The 18,706-nt window shown below is 45.8% G+C and overlaps 1 protein-coding gene across 3 annotated transcripts in view; it reads left to right on the top strand.

The window, feature by feature from the left end:
- The window catches only part of LOC144599516 (muscleblind-like protein 1), a 390,080-nt gene that overhangs the window by 56,282 nt on the left and 315,092 nt on the right, over positions 1–18,706 (top strand). For all 3 annotated transcript variants that reach the window (XM_078410502.1, XM_078410490.1, XM_078410491.1), the window contains exons 2-3: positions 10,686–10,837; positions 13,687–13,808. The gene's annotated coding sequence lies outside the window, so the exon portion shown is untranslated. The remainder of the gene's footprint in view (positions 1–10,685; positions 10,838–13,686; positions 13,809–18,706) is intronic.

Below are 18,706 nucleotides of genomic sequence, written 5' to 3' on the forward strand. Positions count from 1 at the left end.
CGATGATGAATGAAGGTAATTGTTGGCCTTGTCACCAAATATAACTGAAACTGTCAACAGTCAAGAATCCCTCCCCTGTTCTCCTTCAGAATCTGGCCTCCCAATCTCACATGTCCACCAGAGGGGCCTATGGTTCAACAGCTCTTCCATAAGACATCGTCTCGGACAGAGCTGTAGACCTGCATCTCAGCATTGAGTGTCAACAATGCTTTTTGGGATTTAACTTGCATTCTGGAATGCAATTGGGTTGCGTTAAAGGCAATGGTTCTCTCATTCACATAATTCACCCAAACTTGTGAAAGACACCAAGTGCTGGAGTAACTCAATGGGTCAGGCAGCATCTTAGTTTAGTTTAGAGATACAGCATGGAAACAGGCCCTTCTGCCCCCCGAGTCCACACTGACCATCGTTCACCCATATACAAGTAAAATAAGAGGTGCTGTTCCTCCATTTTTTGTGTGGCCTCATTCTGGCAATGGAGGAGGCCAAAGACAAAAAGGTTGGCATAGGAATGGGAAAGGGAGTTAAAATGGTTAGCAACCAGTAGATCCAATAGGCCTTGGCAGACAGAGCACCTCTGGATATGCTGGGAATGGAGCAATATGGATCCCGTGCAGGCAGAGGAGATTAGTTTAAATTGACAACATATTTGGCAGGGATAATCTGGGTCGAAGGGCCTGTTCCTGTGCTGTTTTGTTCTATGTATAATTATATTTTGGTAGATTTGAAATTATCTCCGTTTAGTTTAGTTTAGAAATATAGCTGGAAACTGGACCTTCGGCCCACTGAGTAGGTGCCGACCAGTGATCACCCAGTACACTAGTTCTACACATACAAGAGATTAGTGTGCAAAATTAGAGCCCATGGTATTGGGGGTAGGGTATTGACATGGATAGAGAACTGGTTGGCAGACAGGGAGCAAAGAGTAGGAATTAACGAATAGCAGGCAGTGAGTAGTGGGGTGCCACAAGGCACGGTGCTGGGACCCCAGTTATTTACAATATATATTAACGATTTAGATGAGGGAATTAAATGTGACATCTCCCAGTCTGCGGATGACACAAAACTGGGTGGCAGTGTGAGCTGCGATGAGGATGCTATGAGGCTGCAGGGTAACTTGGATAGATTGGGTGAGTGGGCAGATGCATGCAGATGTAGTATAATGTGGATAAATGTGAGGTTATCCACTTTGGTGGCAAGAACGGGAAGGCAAATAATTATCTGAATGGTGGCAGATTAGGAAAAGGAGAGGCACAGCGAGACCTGGGTGTGGCTTGTACATCAGTCACTGAAAGTAAGCATGCAGGTACAGCAGACAGTGAAGAAAGCTAATGGCATGTTGGCCTTCATTGCGAGAGGATTTGAGCTTAGGATCAAGGAGGTCCTACTGCAGTTGTACAGGGCCCTGGTGAGACCGCACCTGGAGCATTGTGTGCAATTTCGGTCTCCTAATTTGAGGAAGGATGTTGTTACAATTGAGGGAGTACAACCTCGGTTCACCAGGTTAATTCCCGGGATGGTGGGACTGACATATGATGAAAGAATGGGTCGACTGGGCTTGTATTCACTGGAATTTAGAAGGATGAGAGGGAATTGTATAGAAACATATAAAATTCTTAAAGGATTGGACAGGCTAGATGCAGGAAAAATGTTCCCGATGTTGGCGAAGTCCAGAACCAGTGGTCACAGTTTAAGAATAAGGGGTAGGCTATTTAGGACAATGAGGAAAAAATTCTTCACTCAGAGAGTTGTGAATCTGTGGTATTCTCTTCCACAGAGGCCAGTGGAGGCCAATTCACCGGATAGTTTCAAGAGAGAGTTAGATTTAACTCTTAGGGCTAAAGGAATTAAGGGATATGGGGTAAAAAGCAGGAACGGGGTACTGATTTTAGATGATCAGCCGAATGGCCTACTCCTGCACCTATTTTTCTATGTTTTTCTGTTTCTACCCTCCCACAAGGGGATAATTTACAGGAGACAATCAACTTACAAAGCTGCTCGTCTTTGGAATGTGGGTGGATGCTGGACCACCCGGAGAAAACTCATACTGTCAAGGGGAGAATGTGCAAACTCCACAAGACAGCACCCATGGTCAGGATCAAACACAGGTCTCTGGAGCTGTGAGGCAGCAACTCTACCACTGCGCCACTGTGCCAGTCCATCTGTTTCTGATGGTACAGCATGAAATAATAATAACAATAATTATAATAAAAATTAAGAGCACTGGGATTAAAAACCACATTTAAATTAAACCCAATTGTACTCATTCCTAATTTGAAACGTTGCCACGTCTGATCTTGGGGCATTGTAATTGCCCTGCTGGCTGTTCGCTGGAAGGGCCGTGAAATTAAACCAGGTTTTTGAAGCTCATTTTGTCAATCGGACTGAGGATTATAAACCCGTGATACCTCATAACTTACATTAACACAAGTGCTCTTAGCTTTAATCTGCCACAAACGTTCATTCCATTGAATGAGGCACCAAACAAAGATCCACATCTGCCTCCCCGGCAAACGCAAAAGAAAATGGGCCATTATTTTGTGAAGGAACATTGGAGTTCTCCTTGAAGTCATAGTCAATGAGATGTTCTGACAGAATGGAAACAGGCCCTTCGGCCCAACTTGTCCACACCAGCCAACATCTCCCATCTACACTAGTCTCACCTGCCTGTATTTGGCTCATATCCCTCTAAACCTATCCTATCCATGTTCCTGTATAAATGTTTCTTAAACTTTGGTATAGTATCATTCGGTAGCTCATTCCATACATCCACTATGCTTTATGCCAATAAATTATCCCTCAGGTTCCTATTAAATCTTTCTCCGTTCACCTTAAACCTATGTCCTCTGGTTCTTGATACCCTTACCTGGGCAAGAGATTCTGTGCATCTACCTGATCTACTCCTCTCATGATCCTCTCAAGTCCTTGAATCTTAATATTTACTGCATCCTTCTAATATAAAGGGTGGCACAGTAGCGTAGCGGTAGAGATACTACCTTACAGTGCAAGAGACCCGGTTCGATCCTGACTAAGGTGGCTGTCTGTACAAAGTTTGTACGTTCTTCTTGTGATCTGCATGGATATTTACTGAGATCTTCGGTTTCCTCCCACACTCCAAAGGCATACAGGTTTGATATAAAGGTAAATTGTCCCTAGTATGTTGGATAATGTGTGGGGATCACTGGTCGTTGCAGACCCGGTGGGCTGAAGGGCCTGTTTCCAAGCTGTATCCCTTAACTAAATTAAACTAAATTAAACTAATTATATTGGCAAAACAGTAAAACATCATACGGGATACTCCATTTTCCAGCATCTGCAGTCTCAAGGGTTTCCTGGTCCATTGTGAAATATCTGCAAGTCACAAAGTTGTTTGAAGTAGATTTTCTCCTTTCTTCGGTGGGAATTCAGTCATTCCCCCTCTCGCTACAAATCCTCTGCTTATCTGCTCCTTCTCCATGTTCTTACTCTAGATTCCAGCAGTCTCTTATGACTCCAGTCAGATATCACCCCTGGTCAACAGACAGTTACCCGTATTGTTACTTGTGCACAATGCACTCTATTTTTAAGATTACAAAATTACTTGTCTCCACCTTCACAGTCATGGAGTTATACGGCATGGAAAGAGGCTTTTTGGCCCAACTCATCCATGCCAACCAAGATGCCCCATCTAGGGTAACCCCGTTTTCACGATTCGTGAAACGATACTGCGTTGAAACAGGCTATTTGGCCGATTGAGTCCGTGCCAACCAATGATCACCTTTTCACCAGTTCATTCCCAATTTACAGGGTCAATTTACAGAGGCCAATTAACCTACAATCGTGTACGTTTTTGGAATGTAGGAGGAAACCGGAGCACCCAGAGAAAACCCACGCGGTCACAGGAAGAACGTACAAACTCCCCATGGACAACACCGCAGTCAGGATCGAACCACGGTCTCTGGTGCTGTTAGGCACTAACCCTACTGCAGCGCCACCGTGCCACCCTCTATGTATCGCCCACATATATGAATACCGGAACAATAATGGCTTATCATCTGCTAGTAATATTCTAACATTTGGGGAGAGCACAAAGGTTTACGCCTAGATGACAAATATTAAAGGATGAGTAATGTTCAAAAGATTTGGACCAACTTAGCAGATGGCTAAGGGCAAGCAGATGGATTTTGATTTTGATGTGAATGAAGCCAATACCTCGTAGAGCCAAAAAATGATACTTTGCAATGTTGCTCAGGAAAGAGGCCACTGATGACATAAATATCTTTATTAAAGGCAGAACTTCCATTTATGTGGAACGTTTCCCAATCGCAGGACATCTCAAAATAGCTTTGCGGAAATAAAGTTATTTTGAAGTATAATCACCTTTGAGATAATGACTGATGGAAGATCACATTTGATGGCATTCAATAAGGATGGCTTTGCGTGTAGGAAATCGTGTTTCACAAATCTGATTTTTGAAGAGGTAACCAAGATGATTGAAGAAGGCTAGTTGTCATATATGGACTATATTAAGGCCTTCGACAAGGTCCTGCATTTCAAGCTAGTCTGAGAGGCTAGATCACATGGGATCCAGGCTGAGCTGGCAAATTGGTTACAAGGGCAGCACAATGGCGCAGCCATAGAGTTACACCTGGTTCGATCCTGACCACGGGTAATGTCCCGAGTGTGGGGACTCAGGAGGCTACAGTGTATGGTACATCCACATTTGGTTTGAGAGGCTTGTTTCCATGCTGCATAATCTATGACAAAAAAAAATGCTGGAAACACACAGAAGATCAGGTACCATCTGTGGAAAGCTAATCAGAGCTAGCTCTTCAGGTCAAAGGTTTTCAACAAAATGTATAAAGATCATGAATGCGAATAGGTGACACAAGGAATTGCAGATGCTGGAATCTTGACAAAACACGAAATGCTGGAGGACATTTTGGGTCAGGAACCTTCAGTCTGAAGAAGGGTCCCAGCCCGAAACGTTGAATTGAATTGAATAAAGTTTATAAGCCAAGTATGTATACATACAAGGAATTTGCCTTGGTGCTTTGCTCGCAAGTAACAACATGATATACAGTAAACGATTAAGAATAAAACATTATAATTTAAACATGTGATGAATGAAATAAAATACCAGAGCAAAGGTGGCTGCAGACTTTAGGTTGTTGGGTAGAGCTACTGCTCGTGGGAAAAAAACTGTTTTTATGTCTGGCTGTGGCAGCTTTGACAGTCCAGAGTCGCCTCCCAGAGGGAAGTGCTTCAAAGAGTTTGTGGCCAGGGTGAGAGGGGTCAGAGATGATCTTGCCCGCTCACTTCCTGGCCCTTGCAGTGTACAGTTTGTCAATGGGGGAAGGTTGCAGCCAACAACCTTCTCAGCTGATCGAATGATGCGCTGCAGCCTCCGGATGTCGTGCTTGTTGGCTGAGCCAAACCAGACCATGATGGAGAAGGTGAGACAATAGACAATAGACAATAGGTGCAGGAGTAGGCCATTCAGCCCTTCGAGCCAGCACCGCCATTCAATGCGATCATGGCTGATCACTCTCAATCAGAACCCCGTTCCTGCCTTCTCCCTATACCCCCTCACTCCGCTATCCTTAAGAGCTCTATCCAGCTCTCTCTTGAAAGCATCCAACGAACTGGCCTCCACTGCCTTCTGAGGCAGAGAATTCCACACCTTCACCACTCTCTGACTGAAAAAGTTCTTCCTCATCTCCGTTCTAAATGGCCTACCCCTTATTCTGAAACTGTGGCCCCTTGTTCTGGACTCCCCCAACGTTGGGAACATGTTTCCTGCCTCTAATGTGTCCAATCCCCTAATTATCTTATATGTTTCAATAAGATCCCCCCTCATCCTTCTAAATTCCAGTGTATACAAGCCTAATTGCTCCAGCCTTTCAACATACGACAGTCCCGCCATTCCGGGAATTAACCTAGTGAACCTACGCTGCACGCCCTCAATAGCAAGAATATCCTTCCTCAAATTTGGAGACCAAAACTGCACACAGTACTCCAGGTGCGGTCTCACCAGGACCCGGTACAACTGTAGAAGGACCTCTTTGCTCCTATACTCAACTCCTCTTGTTACGAAGGCCAACATTCCATTGGCTTTCTTCACTGCCTGCTGTACCTGCATGCTTCCTTTCAGTGACTGATGCACTAGGACACCCAGATCTCGTTGAACATCCCCTCTTCCTAACTTGACACCATTCAGATAATAATCTGCCTTTCTATTCTTACTTCCAAAGTGAATAACCTCACACTTATCCACATTAAACTGCATCTGCCATGTATCCGCCCACTCACACAACCTGTCCAAGTCACCCTGCAGCCTTATTGCATCTTCCACACAATTCACACTACCCCCCAGCTTAGTATCATCTGCAAATTTGCTAATGGTACTTTTAATCCCTTCATCTAAGTCATTAATGTATATCGTAAATAGCTGGGGTCCCAGCACCGAACCTTGCGGTACTCCACTGGTCACTGCCTGCCATTCCGAAAGGGACCCATTTATCCCCACTCTTTGCTTTCTGTCTGTCAACCAATTTTCTATCCATGTCAGTACCCTACCCCCAATACCATGTGCTCTAATTTTGCCCACTAATCTCCTATGTGGGACCTTGTCGAAGGCTTTCTGAAAGTCGAGGTACACCACATCCACCGACTCTCCCCTGTCAATTTTCCTAGTTGCATCCTCAAAAAATTCCAGTAGATTTCTCAAGCATGATTTCCCCTTCGTAAATCCATGCTGACTCGGAATGATCCTGTTACTGCTATCCAAATGCTCAGCAATTTCGTCTTTTATAATTGACTCCAGCATCTTCCCCACCACTGATGTCAGACTAACTGGTCTATAATTACCCGTTTTCTCTCTCCCTCCTTTCTTAAAAAGTGGGATAACATTTGCTATCCTCCAATCCACAGGAACTGATCCTGAATCTATAGAACATTGAAAAATAATCTCCAATGCTTCCACTATTTCTAGAGCCACCTCCTTAAGTACCCTGGGATGCAGACCATCAGGCCCTGGGGGTTTATCAGCCTTCAGTCCCATCAGTCTACCCAAAACCATTTCCTGCCTAATGTGGATTTCCTTCAGTTCCTCCATCACCCTAGGTTCTCCGGCCCCTAGGACAGACTCTATGATGGCATATAACCATTGCCTGTGGCAGATTGTGTTTTCTCAGCTGCTGCAGGAAGTACATCCTCTGTTGGGCCTTTTTGTGGAGTCGATGGTGGCCCCCCATTTAAGGTGCCTGGAGATGATGGTTCCAAGGAACTTAAATAACTCCACAGATGTGACTGTGGTGTTGTTGATGGTGAGTGGGGGGAGGGGAGGGCTACAATCAGTCTACAATTAGTTCCACTGTCTTAAGAGCATTGAGCTCCAGGTTGTTGCGATGGCACCAGGACGCCAGCTGTGTCACTTCCTGTCTGTCGGCAGATTCCTCCCCATGTTGGATCAGTCCAATCAGGGTTGTGTCATTCGCAAACTTGACGAGCTTGACAGAGGAGTCTGTGGAGGGGCAGTCGTTGGTGTAGAGAGAGTAAAGGAGAGGGGAGAGTACGCAGCCTTGCGGTGCTTCTACACTGAGGGTCAGCAGGTCCAAGATGTCCAAGATGTGCTTTCCCAGCCTCACATGCTGCTTCCTGTCCGTCAGGATGTCGGTGATCCACTGACAGAGGGGTTCAGGCACAGTCAACTGGGAGAGTTTGTAGTGTGGTACAATGGTGTTGAATGCAGAGCTAAAATCCATGAACAGAATCCTGGCATAGGTCCCCTTGCGGTCTAGGTGCTGGAGGATGAAGTGCAGGCCTAGGTTAACTGCATCATCCACTGACCTATTGGCCCTGTATGCCAACCGCAGGGGGTCCAGCAAGGGGGTTTGTGATATTTTGCAGGTGGGCCAGCGAGAATAAAAGAGGTAAATTCCCTCGGAGAATAAAAGGGTTTGCAATTTATAAAAAAAGATTCCAGATTAGGAGGACAGAAGTCAGACAGTACCGTGATGTCGCTGCACCAGCCCTGGTTAGTATGGAAGCATATTCCACCGCCTCTGGATTTCCCCGCTGCCTCCGCTTGGCGGCCCGCTCTGCCTCCGCTTGGCGGCCCGTTGAAAGCCAGCGCATTGTCCAGGATCGACTCACACAGCCAGGTCTCGGTGAAGCACAGGGCAGCGGCTCGAGAGAGACGTCCTAGTTTGTTTGGCACAGGAGTTTCCGTTTGCCCACTTTGTTGTTGAGAGAATGTAGATTTGCAAGGAATATATTGGGGAACGGAGTGCGTAATCCTTGTCCACGGAGTCTGGCGAGTGCACTCCTGGCCATTCCCTCTGCAGATGCTGGCTAACCCCCTGAGTTACTCCAGCACTTTGTGTTTTGAGTGTGAATAGTTACAGGGGTTAGTGCAGACAGTAGTACTGAGTTAAATGGCCACATGAAAATAAACATGAGGGGCCGAATGGTCTACTCTTGCTATCCTATGATTTAAATGCTCTTCTACGTCCTCTCTTCACAGCTGCTGCCAGTCTTGTTGGGTTTTTCCAGCATTTTCTGCTTTTAGGGGCGACGCAGCTGGTGGAGCTCCTGCCTCACAGCGCCAGAGACCTGAGTTCAATCATGACCTCTGGTGCTGTCTGTGTGGAGTTTGCACGTTCTCCCTGTGACCGCCTGGGTTTCCTTGCACATCCCAAACATGTGCGGTTTTGCAGGTTAATTGGCCCCTGTAAATTGCCCACCTAGTGTGGGTAGAACTAGTGTGAACAGGCGATCGATGGTCGGCGTGGATTCGGTGGACAGAAGGGCTGGTTTCCGTGGTGGATATTTCAATGAATTAATTGTCGCATATAAGAACAAGGAACTGCAGATGCTGGTTACCTGAAACGTCACCTATCCATGTTCACCCGAGATGCTGCCTGACCTGCTGAGTTACCAGCATTTTGTGTTATGCTCAGGATTCCAGTATCTACAGTTCCTTGTGCTGTTACAATTCCATGATTCTCTCATAATCACTTTGCTGCTTGCTCGCACATTAGATCTGGAATTAGGCAGTTTTCTACGGCAACTGCATTTCACAGTCCTTAATTAGTTGTAGTGCATCTTGCAGCATCTGAGGTGATGAAGCATGCTATATGATCGCAAACGTTCACATTTAGAAAGCCTGTTCAATGGTGCGGAATGCAGGAACAAGCAGAGTACAGGATTGATAGAACATCCACCAACTAACCCGTGCCAATGAGGGGGAGGGCACCAAGAGCAGAGGGGGACCCGTGCCGCCAACAGCCAGGAGTGACCAGGCAGGGGGCCACCAAGAGTGTGGGGGGGGGGGCGGCCGCCGTGGGGTGGGGGCAGGGGGTCGCTAAGAACAAAGGGGGATCCGGGAAGGACAAGGGGTGCCAAGAACAAGGACCTGGGGGGGAGACTGCCATGAACAGAGGGAGAACAGGCAGAGGGGGGCGGGAGGAGGCACTAAAATTGAAGGGAGGACCCGGAGTGGGGGGGGGGGGGGGGTAGGGGCGCCAAGAACAAAATGGATCCCGGCAGGGCGGGGAGAGGGGCGGCCAAGGACGAAGGGGGATCTGGCGGGCCGTCTGCAGGCCACGTGTGGCGGAAAGCTTGGTTGTAGATAAAAGTGTTCTAAGTTTGTCAGCACGAGGAATCCTGTGCACTGCCTGCGTGAGTTCTGCTGTATGATTTTATGTGGGTTGAGTGCAAAACAAGGCATTTCACGGTACCCAGGTATATGTGACAATAACGTATCATTGAATCATCGAAACATCGAATGCAAATGGCACCAGAGTTCCCTGAAAGAGGAGCTGATTGGTAATTTAATCAATGTATTCACGAACCTTTTGTGTTTTTGTCCTATGTCTGTATAAAACTTGAGAGTCTTCAAGGTACAACAGAAGTCTTTATTACAGTAACTCAATGCTGGCAGCAAGACAACTAAAAATGGCTGCAACCACACGATCTGACTGTACACTCACACATTGTGTACAGACAGAGATAACCATGTACAAAACATCTCCCTTTGTCCTGTGCAGCGCCACCTGCTGCAAGGGAGGAGCAACGGGTCCTCCCACCTCACACGGTCCACCAAACACCACAGAACTAAGTCATGTTTATTTCTGGAGAAATAGAGAAATGAAACAAAGCAAGGCTGGAGCTTCTGATACAGGATTTGTAAACATCGACTGGGCAATGTAACGGGAACACCTTGGTGTGAAAATTAAACGCTAAATCCTCACATGCTCGTTTAGAGACAAAACTGCAGGTCCAACACCGATCTTCCGGCACCCTTGGTTCCAGAGCCTTTCTGGATTATTAATGTATCAGACAGATGGTCACAGCTTCAGTGACCAGTGCAATGGTAAAGGAACGGTCCGCCTGGGCTGCTGAGGCTCTGGGAACGTATCTGCCCGTCCAGCAGAGTGGGGGTTCCAGAGCCCCAGCCGCAGGGGGTAAATTCGGCCCGCCGATCGGAAGTCCCGGTGAGGGAGGGATCGGCCGGCTCACCCGGCCTGGGCACCACATTTTCGGGGGGTCTTCGGCGGGGGATTTCAAGTGCGCTCTGGTTATGATGTTCGGATTAAAAGGGGGTGTCGGACCACCAATTGCTGGAAAATTGATGGTCGACCTATGGTTTTCTTTCAGGAATTGCAAAATCTAATTTTTTATTTATTTTGTGTTTTTTTAAGGTTGCGTGCATTGAGAGAAAGGCCAGCATTTATTGCCCAATCCTGAACAGATAGTTCAGAGCCGACCAGATTGCTATGGGCCTGAATTCAGACATAGGCCAGACCAAGTAAGGACAACTGACTTCCATCCTTAAAGGAAATTTGTGGATCAGGTGAGGTTTTAACAATTCAGTACTTTGATTTCTTAAACCATATTGTTTTACAAGTAGAGAGACACAAAATGCTGGAGTAACTCAGTGGGTCAGGCAGCACCTTTGGAGAAAAGGAATAGGTGACGTTTCAGGTCGAGACCCTTCTTCAGACTAATTATTAATTGAATTTAAACTCCACAGTGAGTCTGAACTAATTTCTAGGTTATTAATCTGGATATCTTGGTTACTTGGAAATAACCACTATACCACCAGTAAACCTAGTACATTGGTTAAACGATGCAAGATTGTAAAGAGATTATTTTTTTATTCATACAAAGCATATTCTGGAATAGAGAATGGAAACCTGGACTAATTCTGGTCGGCCCGTTACAGGAAGAATGTGGAGGCTTTGGAGAGAGTGTGGAAGTTTACCAGAATGCTGCCTGGATTCGAGGGTATTTCCTACAAGGAGAGGTTGGACAAACGTGGCATGTTTTTCCTGGAATGCCGCCTGACTGGCTGAGCTACTCCAGCAGTTACTCCAGCATTTTGTGAATAAATACCTTCGATTTGTACTAGCATCTGCAGTTATTTTCTTATACTACCTGTTGCTCCACTGCGATTTATCTTCCTGTCTCCACATATATCCTTCCTTTGTCCCGCCCCCCTGACATCAGTCTGAAGAAGGGTCTCAACCCGAAACGACACCCATTCCTTCTCTCCTGAGATGCTGCCTGACCTGCTGAGTTACTCCAGCATTTTGTGAATAAATACCAGCACTTTGTGTGTTCTTTTTGTAAACCCAGCATTTGCAATTGCTTGTTTCGACCATGAAACTAGATTTTTGCATGAACTATTCTAGTTCTGTGGGTAAAGGAAATAAATCTTATTCCATCTGGTCTACATTAGGTACCTCAGAAATGATGTTGCATTGAGATAGTTCATTGCACCGTGAATCCACACATTACAGGGGCTATGGTGGTGCAGGAAAGAGGGAATTTACCACCCATTTACTCAACTTCTCAATGACACTTGGTGGCATGGCTGCGCAGTGGTAAAGTTGCTAAGATGTACAGGTTTTTTGACTTCGATAAAAATTGTAAATTGTCCCTAGTGTGTAGGATAGAGCTGGTGTACGGGGTGATCGCAGATTGGCGCGGACTCGGTGGGCCGAAGGGCATGTTTCCATGCTGTATCTCTAAAGTCTAATGTCTCAAATCTGGTCAACATTAAGTGCCTTCAGAAGTGGTCTTGCTTTGAATTAGTTCATCGCATCGTTAATCCATACACTACAGGGGCTCTGGTGGAGCAGGAAAGAGGGACTTCACCACCCATTTACTCAATGCCACTCTGTATTGCTCTTGGCAGAAGGATATGTAGACCACATTTGTTCACAAGATGTGGCCTTTACTGGCAAGGACAGCCTTAATTGTAGTTCAGCTGGTTAAAAGTCAGCACATTGCTGTGGGTTTGTAATCACAAATGTCGTAGGGCATGGACACATTGGTGATGGAGCCAGCATCTATCCTGCCCTCTCTCTGCTGTTCAGCTACATGGGTCCCTTGGCACCTTAAAGGGGACAGATGTGTTAGATCTGGGGACACACACAGCCCAGAAATACAGCAAAGTGTAATCCCTGGAGAGCAGTGAATTGGACGGCACGGTGGCACAGCAGTAGAGTTGCTGCCTTATGCGCGAGAGACTCGGGTTCGATTGTGACTACGAGCATTATCCATATGGAGTTTGTACCTTCTCCCTGTGACTGCGTGGGTTTTCTCCTGTTCTCATAAATTCTTTTAAGTTCCAGGAGCAGAATTAGGCCATTCAGGCCATCAAATCTACTCCGCCATTCAATCATGGCTGATCTATCTTTCCCTCTCAACACCATTCTCCTGCTTTCTCCCCATAACCGCTAACACCCTTACTAATCAAGAATCTATCACTCTCCACCTTAAACGTATCCATTGATTTGGCCTCTACAGTCGTCCGTGGTAATGAATTCCACAGATTCACCACTCCATTTTCTCCCACATTCCAAAGTCATGCAGGTTTGTAAATTAATTGGCAGTAAGATAGAACTAGTGTGTAGGAAAGAACTGCAGATGCTGGTTTAAATCAAAGGCAGACGCACAATGCTGGAGTAACTCAGGCAGCATCTCTGGAGAGAAGGAATGGGTAACGTTTCGGTTCGAGACCCTTGTTCAGATAGAAGTAGTGTATGGGTGTTCGCTGGTCGGCGTGGACCCGGTGGGCTGAAGGGGCTTGTTTCCGTGCTGCATCTCTAAAGTCTAAAGTCTCAATCATGAGGTGAGCCAGATGGATTTCAACACTAACCCTCGTTTGATTCAAGGTTACCATTACCGTGTTAACTTTGCATTGCAAATGCGTTTAATGAATTTACCAATGTTTCTGTGATGCATGAAATCAGATCTTCGGATCATTCACATTGAACATAGAATAGTATAGCACAGGAACAGGCCCATCGGCCCACAATGTCCATGACTAACATGTTGCCAAGTTAAACTAATCTCCTCTGCCTGCACGTGATCCATACTCCCAGCATTTCCGTGTGCCTATCTAAAAGTCTATATGCCACTCCCATATTTACCTCCACCACCACTCCTGGCAACAGTTTCCAGGCACCCATCACTCTGTGTACACAAAAAAACTTGCACATCTCCTTTAAACTTTGCCCCTCTCACCTTAGAACAATGCCCTCTAGTCTTTGACATTTCCACCCTGGGGAAAAAGGCCCTGACTGTTTACGCAACATATACTACAAAATAGGGTTAACTGTATTCCCAGATTCTAGCATGTTAAATCAATTTATAATCTACCTGGTTCCAAATTTATCTAATTAATATCTTCAGGCTGAACTCGAACAGACTGGAGAAGTTTGATGATTAGAAACATACAGCAAGGCATCTTTAAAAATTCACTCCGCAGTGACTCCATCGCTCTGAGAGCCAGTAAGTCCGTCTTATTGTAAACGGTACGTTTTCCATGTGACTCTTCCTCCCCCCATGAATGATTAATGAAGAACAAATCTCCCTAATGCATGTTATTTTTATACAGGTTAATGCTTTGCTTAAAAAGCCATGCTAATGTGTTTAGGTTTAAGAGAACTCTGGACATGAGTACTTAAGTGGAACTTTGTTAAAATGGATATATATTTTAAAAGAGGGTTACAGGTGGGCCTTTACAAGCAAAGCAGAGATGATTGAGAGTATGGTTCATAAAGTATATGTAATCATGCAATTCATAAGTGGAGTTGCCAATTGCAAGTTATTTCACAAGTTACAGTCGCCTATTTACCTACCGACCTGCTCATCTTTGGGACGTGATGGTAAACCCGATTTCAGAATGCCTCAGACTTGATTGCCTAGTTTGGAAATACATCCTGGATACTTAAGGCCACCTAGTCCATGTCGATCATCGATCATCCATTCACACACAAAATGCTGGAGTAACTCAGCAGGTCAGGCAGCATCTCGGGAGAGAAGGAATGGGTGACGTTTCGGGTCGAGACCCTTCTTCAGACTCAGTCTGAAGAAGGATCTTGACCCAAAACGTCGCCCATTCCTTCTCTCCCGAGATGCTGCCTGACCTGCTGAGTTACTCCAGCATTTTGTGAATAAATACCTTCGATTTGTACCAGCATCTGCAGTTATTTTCTTATATTATCCATTCACACACTAGCTCTACATATTCCCTACACACTACGGGCAATTTACCCACAAACCCCCACGTCTTTGGGATGTGGGAAAACCCATGCAGTCACAGGGACAACGTTCAGACTCCATACAGACAGCACCCGGGAATAGGATCGAACCGATTCTCTGGCGCTGTGATGCAGCAGGGCAGCCCTGTGTGATCCTGACCACGTGCGCTTACTGTACGGAGCTTGTGCCATCCTCCTGTGACCCTGTGGGTTTTCTCCGGGTGCTCCAGTTTCTTCCCATATTCCAGAGAGGTGCAGGTTTGTAGGTCAAGTCAAGTCAAGTCAAGTCAATTTTATTTGTATAGCACATTTAAAAACAACCCACGTTGACCAAAGTGCTGCACATCTGATTAGGGAAAAAAAAAAAGAAACATACAGTGGTGAATTGGCTTCTGTAAATTGTCCCTAGTGTGTAGGATAGAACTAGTGTACGGGCGATTAATGGTCGGCATGGACTCAGTGGGCCCACGCAGTATCTCAAAACTGAACTATACTAAACTCCACCACTGTGCCGCAATGTGGTTAGTCGATGGACTGATTAAGTACCATTAGTTGAGCCCACACTCTGCTTGATATGATGCATGTAATGTGGTAATAGGCCCACAAAGTCAATGTATGGATGGGCCAAAAAGAATGATCTTGCAGTGAAACTCGAAGCTAAAGACATTGATGGGACCTGGATTGCTGATAGAAACTTTAGCTGTGACTCTGCTCAATTCTGCAACTACAAACTCTGCCAAAATAAATAGAATGGCAAAGTATGAACACAATTTGTAGCCGGTTATTATTTCTATAATTGGTCTAATTCTCTGAAGGACTGTGATTAAAATAGAATGGAAATTGGAATCGTGCTTTGGATTAGAATTGCTTACTCTACTTTGCTTTGGAACCACGTAAACGTTCTGAGCCTGACAGCTGTACATTTTACATACCTTCCTTTAGACTTTAGACATGCAGCCCTATAGAAACAGGCCCTTTGGCCCACCGAGTTCGTGCTGACCAGCGATCTACACTAATCTACACGCACAAGGGCTAATTTTATTTTAACAATTTACCGAAGTCAATTACCCTACAAATCTGTAAGTCTTTGAAGTATGGGAGGAAACGAAAACACCCGGAGTAAACCCATGTGGTCACAGGGAGAACGTACAAACTCTATACAGACAGCACCCATAGTCAGGATCGAACATGGGGTCTCTGGTGCTGTGGGGCAGCAACTCTACTGCTGCGCCACTCAGCCACCTCTGTCTCTCTGTCAGCTTTGTTCCACGGTAGATACAGTCAGAATCAGAATTCAGAATCAGAATCAGAATGACCTTTATTTGTCATTCATTTTGTCATTTATTTGTCATCCAAAAAACAAGCCTTTTGGACGAGATTTCGTCACCCACAGTCCAACATTAAATTACACAACCACAACCAACACAAAACAAAACAACAAAAAAAAGAAACATCCATCACAGTGAGTCTCCTCCAGTCCCCTCCTCACTGTGATGGAAGGCCAGAATGTCATATCTCTTCCCCTGCCGTCTTCTCCCGCGGTCAGGCTGTTGTAGTTGCCATGTTCCAGGCCGCGCCGGACGGTGAAAGGTCCGCAGCGGGCCGACCCCAGCCCCGCGATATGGGGCGGGCGAAGATGCTGCCGCTTCCGCTGCTGCTGCTGCTGCACATCGGGGCAATTGTGGTATTTCTGAGGCTTTTGGACAAGCTCATTGATATGCAGGGAATAGACCATAGAAACATAGAAACATAGAAAATCGGTGCAGGAGTAGGCTGTTCGGCCCTTTGAGTAAGCATCGCCATTCAATATGATCAAGGCTGATCCTAAATCAGAACCTGTGCAGAAACAGGCCCTTCGGCCCACCGCGTCCGCGCCGCCCAGCGATCCCCCGCACACTAACACTATCCTACACCCACTTGGGACAATTTTTACATTTGCCCAGCCAATTAACCTACATACCTGTACGTCTTTGGAGTGTGGGAGGAAACCGAAGATCTCGGAGAAAACCCACGCAGGTCACGGGGAGAACGTACAAACTCCGTACAGATGGCGCCCGTAGTCAGGATCGAACCTGAGTCTCCGGCGCTGCATTCGCTGAAAGGCAGCAACTCTACCGCTGCACCACCGTGCCGTTCTCCCCATATCCCTTGATTCCGTTAGCCCTAAGAGCTATATATAACTCTCTCTTGAAAACATCCAGAGGATCAGCCCCCACTGCCTTCTGTGGCAGAGAATTCCATAGATTCACAACTCTCTGGGTGAAAAAGTTTTCCTCATCTCAATTCTAAATGGCTTACCCCTTATTCTTAAACTGTGACCCCTGGTTTTGGACTCCCCCAACATCGGGAACATTTTTGCTCCATCTAGCCTGTCCAATACCTTAAGAAATTTATATGTTTCTATAAGATCCCCTCTCATCCTAAATTCTAGTGAATACAAGCCCAGTCGATGCATTCTTTCATCATATGTCAGTCCTGCCATCCCGGGATTTATCCTTGTGAACCTTACGCTGCAGTCCCTCAAGGGCAAGAATGTCCTTCCTCAAATTAGGAGAAATAAACTGCACACAATACTCCAGGTGTGGTCTCACCAGGGCCCTGTACAATTGCAGTAGGACCTCCTTGCTCCTGTACTCACATCCTCGCGCTGTGAAGGTTAACAAGCCATTTGCTTTCTTCACTGCCCGCTGTACCTGCACGCTTACTTTCAGTGACTGGTGTACAAGGACACCCAGGTCTCGTTGCACCTCCCCTTTTCCTAATAATATGGAGTGATATGGATTATGTGCAGGCAGACGAGATTAGTTTAAATTGGTATCATTTTCAGCATGGACATTGTGTGCCAAAAGACCTTTTCTTGTGCTGTATTGTCCTGTTCCAATGCTCTGGTTTCTGGCTGTTTTTCTGAGGCAGTATGAAGTGTAGATGGAGTTGATTTGGGGGAGGCTCACAATTAACCATCTCAAATAGCTCTCTCTCACCAGCTTCATCAAAACCACTGAAGTTGTTCAAGGGGGCAGTTCACCACTAACTTTTCAAGTGTGATTGGCGAAAGGCAATAAATACGTTTTGCCAGCAATGGATAGATCCCAAAAATAAATAGAAAGAAAATCCAACAGCGCAGAGATTGGCACTTCTTTAACACAGTGACTTCATGATGTGATACTTGACGTAAACCTCTCCAGTTGCATGTTGTTATTCACAAGTGCTCCTGTTTATCAACTACACTTTAAGACTCCAGTGTGTGGTTTCTCATGTTATTGGCCATTTTCTGCCAAAAGGTACAATCTGTTTTTCCTACCGAGAACATGGTGTGCTGGTGAGTGCTGCTATTCACATCCAAGCTCTATCACAGGAGGAAGATTCAATAAACGCCCTGGTGGTCAAAGACACAGCGGTAGAGTTGCTGCCTTACAGTGCCGGAGACCCGAGTTCGATCTTGACTAGGGATGCTGTCTGTACGGAGTTTGCACGTTCTCCCTGTGACCGAGTGGGGTTTTCTCCTGGTGCTCGAGTTTCCTCCCACACTCCAAAGATGTAATAATAATAATAATAATACATTTATTTTATATAGCGCTTTTCAAGATACTCAAAGATGCTTTACAAAGCAAACAAGACATAAAAACAACAAACAAACAAAAGATTGGTCCTGATTTGGTTAATTGGTTAATTGGCTTTGGTAAAGATTGTAAATTGTCCCTAGTGTGTAGGATAGTTCTAGTGTATGGGATGATCACTGATCGGCGTCGACTCGGTGGGCCGAATGGCCTGTTTCTGCGCTGTGTCTCTAAACTAAACTAAAACCAAATGTTTTGGAGATAATGCCAATGTATGATAGAACTCCAGATACACTTTGAGGGTGAATACCGCAGGTCAAAGACCACTGACCAGCATAAATAAGGGCAATTATAACGGCATGCAGGAGAGTTGTCTAAGGTGAACTGGGAAATTAAACTGGGAGCTAAGTCAGTAGATGTCCCGTGGAAAAGACTGCAAGAGCTGGTCCATAAAGCTCAGAAGAAATGTATCCCAATTGGAAAGGATTCCATGAGAAAGAGGCCCAAGCTCTGGGTAATAAAGAAGATCGAGGATAATGTTGGATGGAAAAGCAGGGCACCTAAGGTGGCAAGGCTTGGTGCGAGGGCAGAGGACTGGGAACTTTGTAGCAT

This window comes from Rhinoraja longicauda, chromosome 13 (genome assembly GCF_053455715.1).
Source record: "Rhinoraja longicauda isolate Sanriku21f chromosome 13, sRhiLon1.1, whole genome shotgun sequence".
In the NCBI taxonomy this organism is placed as follows: domain Eukaryota; kingdom Metazoa; phylum Chordata; class Chondrichthyes; order Rajiformes; family Arhynchobatidae; genus Rhinoraja; species Rhinoraja longicauda.